Below are 11,005 nucleotides of genomic sequence, written 5' to 3'. Positions count from 1 at the left end.
TCGGCGGTCGTCGTCACCGGCCTACTAGCTGCCACTGACTCTTTTTCCTCCCCCTCCTTATGTGTTTATTTGTATCACCTGGTTTGGGGTAATTGGCAATTAGTGTGGCTTTATTAGCCAGCCAGATTGTATGCTTCTTTGTGCGGGATTGTTCGTCTGTTGCTGTGGATTTCGGGAGTGGGTTTTGTATTGTGTACTGGGTTTGTCTCCCGTGTTAGCAGACAGGTGTTTATGACACCCAGTAAGTCCGTGTTGGACATTTTGGTTTGCCGGTTAGGCATTAAATATCACCGCATTGAAGCTCTGCTGTTCCTGCGTCTGATTTCACACCCCACCGACACCCAGGTCGTTACAAGGTGTCTTATTTTAAGTAGATTTGCTTAAGAATACCAAGAATCACTCTTTGTGACCCTGATTTAGCCCACTGCAATAAAAGGTTATTAAAGAAGTTGAACCAACTTGTGGTGCTGAATGATAGCTCTGACATTCGACCAGTTCAGGAACAAACAACAATAATTTGCAGTAAAGCCTAATAGGTCTGACTACATTGTATAGCTATTTGTACACTACAGCCTAATGTAAATACAAATACATAAAGCTTAATATCATTGCACTGTTTACGAGGAGAGCTTTATTTGCGAGTCAATATGTCTTTGTATTCTGTAGCTTACACAATGTATCATAAATAAACTTTGATTTGATTAGCTGGAACACATGGTTACAATACTACCCTATTACAAGATAATATAAAACAGAGGTGAACTATCAATTCATAGAATGTATTTGCATCGATTATTAAACAAGCTATCAAATCAATTGACAAAGTAGTGAACAGAAATCATTACTATGTAGAATTGTAGGAAATTTGTTTTAAAACAGCCGTCAAATCAATCTTTTGGTGTGGTGTATTCATGCACCTCAATAAACTAGAACCTAAATGCATTATTACCTCCCAATTCACATTTCCAATTGCCCACCCTGATATGCCAAGCTAGAACGGGCCCTGCATCGCAACCAGTAGACAAAGTATCCCAAGCAGGGCTACAGCAACTTCCAGAGAGGTTCAGGCTCCCTCTGGTTTGGGTGTCCTTGGCAGAAACGTGTCGTCATTACCAAGTGGTCACATGGTTCTGGGTTCCACTGCTCAAGACGTGGTCAACACACGGTGAATTAGGATATTTTTTTCAATGTTCTGATTGGCCAACGTGGTCAAGCCTCTGATGGGCCTCTGCAGTATACACAGGTAGCCTACGTAGTTCTTCATAACAGGTAGCCTACATAGTGCTTCATAACAGGTAGCCTACGTAGTGCTTCATAACAGGTAGCCTACGTAGTGCTTCATAACAGGTAGCCTACGTAGTGCTTCATAACAGGTAGCCTACGTAGTGCTTCATAACAGGTAGCCTACGTAGTGCTTCATAACAGGTAGCCTACGTAGTGCTTCATAACAGGTAGCCTACGTAGTGCTTCATAACAGGTAGCCTACGTAGTGCTTCATAACAGGTAGCCTATGTAGTTCTTCATAGGTCTTACCGCCACCAGAAAGAAGACAGGGAAGAAACCACCATTTACCTCTAGACTGCTATACATATTTATTTGGTTTGTCATTCTACCGTTCTTCATGGAATTTAAGTGGTAATTAAATATAATTTATTTTGAATTTATCAGAATACATTTTCCTGAAATAGTTTTACCAGCTCCTTGTATTCTCAAATTGAAAAAAGTGAGGGAGTGCTGCCCCTCCACACTCCAGCAGCACTATACCCCTGCGTGGATCCAAGGGGCCAGGGTTCTGGTCAGGAAGCATACCCTCCCATGTACCCAGAGGAGACTGGCGGTACTGCTCTTTAACGGACGCTGAGCCCAGAAAGACAATTCCAATAGAGAAGTCTATAAAGATTTTTTTTTTAACTTTCGTTATCACCTTTGTGCCAAAAATAACCATTGAATTTTTCCATGAAGTGTCTTCGAGGTTGACCTTCTTTCCATTGATAACAGCGAAAGTTATTAATGTTGTATATTCATGCTGTTACACGGATGAGCTTGTGTCACATACAATCACAGAAGGACAAACTGAGGAAATCATTGACTGGCCCTAGTCCGGGGACCTGCTCCTTCATGGTGCAGGATTCCTGAGATTGGAAGATGGACCTGGAAGACTGACTGTGAAGTGAATGGTTCCAAATAATGTCATTACGTCATGAAATTCACGGCCATTTTTATTTGATGCATGCCATGTATTGCTATTATTGATACAATCTGAACTGAACCGAAAGGTCGCTAGTTCGAATCCCCGGGCCGACTAGGTGAAATATCTGTCGATGTTCCCTTGAGCAAGGCGAATTGCTCCAATGAGTCCCTCAGGATAAGAGCCTCTGCTAAATGACACAAATGTAAATGAATCTGTTGGAGATGTTGGTCCTACATAATAGTTTGTGCCTGTTACATTTAAAAGTTGGTGCACCTCTCACCTCCAGACAGGTACATCGGAGCCCTGGTAGCCAGCAGGAGTCCCCAGGCCCTGTATGAGCTTCTTGTCAAGCCCGCTACAGCCCAAGCTTCTACCACAAGGTGCTGGCGTCCCTAGAGGCCAGGGTACAGGAGGAAAAGAGTCAGATCAGGGAACTTCAGCTGGACATGCAGGAGGAAGAGGATGAGGATGAGGGATTCCTGGGGTGCGTGGCCATCGGCGTCAGGATGGAGGTGTCTGTACTACTGCCGTTGGACAGGGATATGGTCACGCTCAGGTTGCTGTAAACTATAGACTGATCTGCTCCTACTTATACTGGATTCTTGTCTATATGTTATGTGTAAATAGTTCACTAAAGTTGTCTGCATTTTACTGGTCACCTACTGTTTTTTTCTTTCTTATTCTACACAAATACTGTACCATCAAGACCTCCAGTGGTGTCAGGCTACATGCTGATTGGTGCTGGTCTACTGTCCATCAGTTCACCTCCAGTGGTATCAGGCTACATACTGATTGCTGCTGGTCTACTGTCCATCAGTTCACCTCCAGTGGTATCAGGCTACATACTGACTGGTGCTGGTCTACTGTCCATCAGTTCACCTCCAGTGGTATCAGGCTACATGCTGATTGCTGCTGGTCTACTGTCCATCAGTTCACCTCCAGTGGTATCAGGCTACATACTGACTGGTGCTGGTCTACTGTCCATCAGTTCACCTCCAGTGGTGTCAGGCTACATGCTGACTGGTGCTGGTCCACTGTCCATCAGTTCACCTCCAGTGGTGTCAGGCTACATACTGACTGGTGCTGGTCTACTGTCCATCAGTTCACCTCCAGTGGTATCAGGCTACATACTGACTGGTGCTGGTCCACTGTCCATCAGTTCACCTCCAGTGGTGTCAGGCTACATACTGACTGGTGCTGGTCTACTGTCCATCAGTTCACCTCCAGTGGTGTCAGGCTACATGCTGACTGGTGCTGGTCTACTGTCCATCAGTTCACCTCCAGTGGTATCAGGCTACATACTGACTGGTGCTGGTCTACTGTCCATCAGTTCACCTCCAGTGGTGTCAGGCTACTTACGGACTGCTGCTGGTCTACTGTCCATCAGTTCACCTCCAGTGGTATCAGGCTACATGCTGACTGGTGCTGGTCTACTGTCCATCAGTTCACCTCCAGTGGTGTCAGGCTACATGCTGACTGGTGCTGGTCTACTGTCCATCAGTTCACCTCCAGTGGTGTCAGGCTACATACTGACTGGTGCTGGTCTACTGTCCATCAGTTCACCTCCAGTGGTGTCAGGCTACATACTGACTGGTGCTGGTCTACTGTCCATCAGTTCACCTCCAGTGGTGTCAGGTCTACTGTCCATCAGTTCACCTCCAGTGGTGTCAGGCTACATGCTGACTGGTGCTGGTCCACTGTCCATCAGTTCACCTCCAGTGGTATCAGGCTACATGCTGACTGGTGCTGGTCCACTGTCCATCAGTTCACCTCCAGTGGTATCAGGCTACATGCTGATTGGTGCTGGTCTACTGTCCATCAGTTCACCTCCAGTGGTGTCAGGCTACTTACGGACTGCTGCTGGTCTACTGTCCATCAGTTCACCTCCAGTGGTATCAGGCTACATACTGACTGCTGCTGGTCTACTGTCCATCAGTTCACCTCCAGTGGTGTCAGGCTACATGCTGACTGGTGCTGGTCCACTGTCCATCAGTTCACCTCCAGTGGTGTCAGGCTACTTACGGACTGCTGCTGGTCTACTGTCCATCAGTTCACCTCCAGTGGTGTCAGGCTACATGCTGACTGGTGCTGGTCCACTGCGTGAAACTTGATCAGGAGGACCGCAATATGCATGTGCTACAGAGGAGAGAAGAGAGGACAGCAGAGACAGAAAGGAGAGGAGCGAGAGAGACATAGGACATGATTTAACATCCTCATGATTTGCCCAAAGACTGATGACATCCACGCAAATACATTTGTAGAACATCCACTAGGTCTCTTTCATCACAGTGAGGGTGATGTTATTTGATGTGATGTATGGTTATCTGTAAGGTTGTCAACTAAACAATTCATACAATATCTTCTAAAGCATGATGACATCCAAGTTGTTACATAGGCCACAATATATTCTAAAGCCTGATGACATCCAAGTTGTTACATAGGCCTCAATGTCTTCTAAAGCCTGATGACATCCAAGTTGTTACATAGGCCTCAATGTCTTCTAAAGCCTCATGACATCCAAGTTGTTACATAGGCCACAATATCTTCTAAAGCCTCATGACATCCAAGTTGTTACATAGGCCACAATATCTTCTAAAGCCTGATGACATCCAAGCTGTTACATGGGCCTCAATGTCACAGCATATGTGTTTTGTATGCATTGTCTATGTCTATGTAAAAACCTTATGGCAAACTGTACAGCATGTAAAATGTCTTCAAAGGCCTGATGTAATCTTTGTATGGACTCACCCCGTATGAGTCTGCGTTGTGCAGGGAGACGAGCCCTCCTTTGACCTGAGCGTTGTCGTCATCCCAGTGCTCCAGGATGCCCTTGTCTCTCTCCTTCACCATGCCCAGAGACATGTTACCATCACAGTTCTTCTTGGTGAGGATACATACAGACAGATGAGACATTAAAATGCACGAGAAGCATTTGAAGTAAAAAGTTATCATTATACATACTGCACGGTACTGACTATAAAAACATCCTAGTAGCCATCAGTTAATCAAATGCAATTATTTTTGAAGAGCCTTTATGAAAGGCGGGAAGACTAACCTTGAGCTAATTGCCCTCGGTTGCAGCCTCAAAGAGAGGGGTGAAATCAGATAGTTACGTTGACCGATGCCCCGTTTCCCACCAGCGGCTCAGCAACCTCACAGTGACAGTAGGAACAGACAACACAGGGACACTAGAACACTGAACATGTCATTTACTCTATGTATTTAGTGCAAAACTAAATTCAATGATAAAATATATATTCAATCAATGCAGAACTAAAGCCAACTCAAAGACAGTATGGCCAGACAGACAGACACACTCAATGTCCAATAACTAGTCACTCTGTCATGTTGAAAAGTTATGTTGCAGCTGTGACATTCACACCTGGATCCGTACAGAAAGTAGTCCTGCAGGTGTCCACACAGGTGGTTATCGGAGCATTTTAAAGAAATGCTGAAATCAATGGCCTGTCTTGGTTTGAAGCCCACTCACCATGTCAAGGTACAGGCCATGAGTGTGTTATTATTAGACAATGTTATTTAAGAGTGTGTTATTATTAGACAATGATATTTAAGAGTGTGTTATTATTAGACAATGATATTTAAGAGTGTGTTATTATTAGACAATGTTATTTAAGAGTGTGTTGTTATTAGACAATGTTATTTAAGAGTGTGTTATTAGACAATGTTATTTAAGAGTGTGTTATTAGTAAAGACAATGTTAGTTAAGAGTGTGTTATTAGTAAAGACAATGTTAGTTAAGAGTGTGTTATTAGTAAAGACAATGTTAGTTAAGAGTGGGTTATTAGTAAAGATAATGTTAGTTTAAGAGTGTGTTGTTATTAGACAATGTTAGTTAAGAGTGTGTTGTTATTAGACAATGTTATTTAAGAGTGTGTTGTTATTAGACAATGTTAGTTAAGAGTGGGTATTAGTAAAGACAATGTTAGTTAAGAGTGTGTTATTAGTAAAGACAATGTTAGTTAAGAGTGTGTTATTAGTAAAGACAATGTTAGTTAAGAGTGTGTTATTAGTAAAGACAATGTTAGTTAAGAGTGGATTATTAGTAAAGATAATGTTAGTTAAGAGTGGGTTATTAGTAAAGATAATGTTAGTTAAGAGTGGGTTATTAGTAAAGATAATGTTAGTTAAGAGTGGGTTATTAGTAAAGACAATGTTAGTTAAGAGTGGGTTATTAGTAAAGACAATGTTAGTTAAGAGTGTGTTGCTGTTAGACAATGTTAGTTAAGAGTGGGTTATTAGTAAAGACAATGTTAGTTAAGAGTGGGTTATTAGTAAAGATAATGTTAGTTAAGAGTGTTGTTAGTAGACAAAGACAATGTTAGTTAAGAGTGTGTTATTAGTAAAGACAATGTTAGTTAAGAGTGGGTTATTAGTAAAGATAATGTTAGTTAAGAGTGGGTTATTAGTAAAGATAATGTTAGTTAAGAGTGTTGTTAGTAGACAAAGACAATGTTAGTTAAGAGTGTGTTATTAGTAAAGACAATGTTAGTTAAGAGTGGGTTATTAGTAAAGACAATGTTAGTTAAGAGTGGGTTATTAGTAAACGGAATGTTAGTTAAGAGTGTTGTTAGTAGACAAAGACAATGTTAGTTAAGAGTGGGTTATTAGTAAAGACAATGTTAGTTAAGAGTGTGTTGCTGTTAGACAATGTTAGTTAAGAGTGGATTATTAGTAAAGACAATGTTAGTTAAGAGTGTTGTTAGTAGACAAAGACAATGTTAGTTAAGAGTGTTGTTAGTAGACAAAGACAATGTTAGTTAAGAGTGGGTTATTAGTAGCCTCTTAAAGAAGAAGTTACAGGTCTGTGAGCGCCAGAAATCTTGCTTGTTTGTAGGTGACCAAATACTTATTTTCCACCATAATTTGCAAATAAATTCATTAGAAATCCTACAATGTGATTTTCTGGATTGATTTTTTTTTCTCATTTTGTCTGTCATAGTTGAAGTGTACCTATGATGAAAATTACAGGCCTCTCATCTTTTTAAGTGGGAGAACTTGCACAATTGGTGGCTGACAATACTTGTTTGCCCCACTGTATTTGGCTGTTTTCAATGCATAACATTTATAAATTGTCCTTAGAAATCAGGTTTAGAAGCTAGTATACAAAACAAATCGATGGTGGTAATGAGGAGTTTTTAACTGTAATGCAGTTGATTGGTGATGATGACTTTAACATAGATTGAGGTTGACAAGCATTATACTCATTCTACTCCAATTCGTATGTCAACATTTCCAATGCTTTGAGACCAGTAAAGGATGGAAAAAGGTAACTCTGTACATGTTTATATTTACAGTTAGTTTAGAAGCATATTTACACTGGAAGCAAGCACGCACTCACCCACCCACACATTTGTACTTGTTTTTTATTTAACTAGGCAAGTCAGTTAAGAATAAATAGACACAGACACACTAAAGAAAATACACATTTTATTTCAACAATGTTATGAGAACATTACTGAAATACCTGCAAATATGTCGTTAGACTCAAGTATAAGGAATCCAGCACCTTGAACGAGCAGGTCCCAGAAGAGAGCGTGTGAGTGATTTCTGTAGTTTTTCCTTCTGTGATTGCATGTGACACAAGCTCATCCACTTAACAGCATGAATATAAAACGTAAATAACTTCGGCTGTGAGCGTTGGAAAGAAAATCGACCTCGAAGTCAATTAATGGAAAAATTCTATGATATTTTTGCCACAAAGGTGATTTTCAGACTTCTCTATGGAAATTGTCTTTCTGGGCTCAGCTTCCGTTAAAGTGCAGTACTGTCAGTCTCCTCTAGGTACATGGGATGGTGTGCTTCCTAACCAGAATCTTGGCCACTTGGTTGGATCACCTGATTGTAGATGCTGACGTTGTTGCCACTGTAAATAAATATATAGCACAACCCAAAGAATGCACAAGGGAGAGTGTGGGCTTTGTCAAGTCGGTGACCAAGGGTGTTGCATTATGGGGATAAAGATTGTCCGACTTGCTCCTATATGTGGACCAGTGGACGCTCCTGAGGGAAGAATGGCTCATAACAATGGCTGGAATGGAGTAAATGGAATGGAATCAAAAACATGGTTTTCATGGGCTTGATTCCATTCCGTCCATTATACTCCATTCCAGCCATTATTATGAGCCGTTCTCCCCTCAGCAGCCTCCACTGATGTGGACTGCATGCACTTTACAACAACCATGTGACCAAAGGTCATGAAGTTTCGTCTGAAGTTTACTTACATTTTCTGCAGTTGCTCCTCACCTGCTGCAACTTGCAGCCATAGCCTGCATTGAGGGAGGCACTATTTGTTAGCTAATCATTTGAATGTTTGTTTGACCCACGCGAACGGGGAGACGTGAATGAAAGAGGAAGCAACTTTGCCGCGATCAAAGATGATCTATTATATTGACATTATAACCGAGTGACCGCTCTAAAAATGGAAATACATGTCATCAATGATTGAAGGCAGGTGGGAGGAGGAGAGATCAGGAGGAACCACTCTAGCCAATGAGAGGGCACATAAGCATGAGAACAACAAGCACAGCTAACATGTTTTTCTCAAGGTTGCCGGAAAGCCACGTGCATCCAGTTATATCAGTACATGTGTGACAGCCTAAACATTACGAAACTTCTATTCGATCAAATAAGCCTCACTTAATTCAACACTCTCTCATAGACCTCCATACCATACAGAGCTTATCTCACGTGGACAGATAATGGGTGGAGTAAATCCTCTCGCTTCACCTCTTCCTCTCTGCAGCGATTCATATGTATACAGTGGATATGTACAAATGAATGTGATATTTGAGTCTCTCTCTCTCTCTCTCTTTCTCTCTCTCTCACCAACTGATATATTTACAGTTTGTGTGATATGGGGATTGAAGGCATGTTTATTTTGACGTTAAAAATAACTTTTATTAACAATGGCAACACTGCCATGTTGCACTGAGCCTTACCGTTGGAAAACCACATCAGTGTCTGACTTTCGTCTGTAGCAGATGCACCTCCCCCGACTTCACTTCTCAGCTTATGTCTACAGTCGATTGCTTCAACCTTACCACTCAAACGCAGCGTGTGTGTGCGTCCCCCTCACGTGTGAGGCGTCAGTGTTAAAAGAAAGATTGTCTATTATAGTGACAAGATAGTGAAGTGACAATGGAAATACATGTCCTCAAAGATGGGAGGAGGCGAGATCAGGTGGGACCATTCTAGCCAACGAGAGGGCCGATACGTGTGTCAACAACAGGCCATAGAGCTAGGTAGAAGACTCATCTTTGTAACTGTGCCATGGTTTCCGTTAGCCAGTAATTGCCGGCTTCTGGCCAATAACAAAATTGCAAAGCCGAAAAATAGAATTGTCCGGGCAAAGGAAAAAATCCCATTGCGAAATAATGCTTTTTAGCCTATTCATTGATGTAAATACCAGTCGATGTAAATACATTTGAACGGTCATGCATCGTTTTGTGAAATGAAATTGGCGGTGTGTATATTCGTTATGTATCTTATATACCACACGCGTACAACATACATATACAGAGCCGTTGAGAGAAAATCTGTCAGACAGCTGCTGCTACATCTCTTTCTTTGCACCTGGAGGGAAAAGTGATTTTATAAGCCCAATCTTTGTGCAACAATTATAAATGTAAATACTTGTTTTGATGGCCATAAAAAGAGCTACTATTTTTATTTCTCAACTGGTAATTGAAGCATGCTTCAAATGCATAGGCAACGGAAGGCAGGCTTCATCAGCACACACCACTTTGCAATGAGCTGGAGGCAGTATGCATTTGGAAAACATATACTTAATTGTTTGAAACCTTAACTTTTTACTACATATTTTGAGGCATGTTTTACATTGCTTCAAAGTAGTCTCGGCAAAATCCAACCATATTCTTAGAAGCAATTATTTTGGAAAATACAGTGCCTTGCAAAAGCATTCAACCCCCCGTTTTTCCTATTTTGTTGCATTACAACCTGTAATTTATTTTTATTTGGATTTCATGTAATGGACATACACAAAATAGTCCAAATTTGTGAAGTGAAATGAAAAAATATTAATTGTTTCAAAATAATATATATATATATTTTTTTTTTTAAGTGGTGAGTGCATATGTATTCACACCCTTTGCTATGAAGCCCCTAAATAAGATCTGGTGCAACCAATTACCTTCAGAAGTCACATAATTAGTTAAATAAAGTCCACCTGTGTGCACTCTAAGTGTCACATGATCTGTCACATGATCTCAGTATATATACACCTGTTCTGAAAGGCCCCAGAGTCTGCAACACCACTAAGCAAGCGGCACCATGAAGACCAAGGAGCTCTCCAAACAGGTCAGGGACAAAGTTGTGGAGAAGTACAGATCAGGGTTGGGTTATAAAAAAAAAATCAAATCTTTGAACATCCCACGAAGCACCATTAAATCCATTATTTAAAAATTGAAAGAATATGGCACCACAACAAACCTGCCAGGAGAGGGCCGCCCACCAAAACTCACAGACCAGGCAAGGAGGGCATTAATAATCAGAGAGGCAACAAAGAGACAAAAGATAACCTGATTGGAGTATCTGTCCATAGGACCACTTTAAGCTGTACACTCCACAGAGCTGGGCTTTACGGAAGTGACCAGAAAAGATCCATTGCTTAAAGAAAAAAATTTGCAAACACGTTTGGTGTTCACCAAAAGGCATGTGGGAGACTCCCCAAACATATGGAAGAAGGTACTCTGGTCGGATGAGACTAAAATTAAGCTTTTTGGCCATCAATGAAAACTTAGTCTGGCACAAACCCAACACCTCTCATCACCCCGA

General features: G+C 41.4%; 1 long non-coding RNA gene across 1 annotated transcript; it reads right to left on the bottom strand.

Moving 5' to 3' along the window:
• Positions 1–3,822: 3,822 nt before the first annotated feature.
• On the bottom strand, positions 3,823–9,343 carry LOC139583346 (uncharacterized). The gene is made up of 3 exons (XR_011676537.1): positions 5,247–9,343; positions 4,940–5,068; positions 3,823–4,327 (listed from the first exon to the last, which is right to left on the bottom strand). It is a non-coding gene; the product is annotated as an uncharacterized lncRNA (long non-coding RNA).
• Positions 9,344–11,005: the final 1,662 nt, after the last annotated feature.

This window comes from Salvelinus alpinus, chromosome 8 (assembly GCF_045679555.1).
Source record: "Salvelinus alpinus chromosome 8, SLU_Salpinus.1, whole genome shotgun sequence".
Classification (NCBI taxonomy): domain Eukaryota; kingdom Metazoa; phylum Chordata; class Actinopteri; order Salmoniformes; family Salmonidae; genus Salvelinus; species Salvelinus alpinus.
This window is presented reverse-complemented; position numbering and strand designations above follow the sequence as displayed.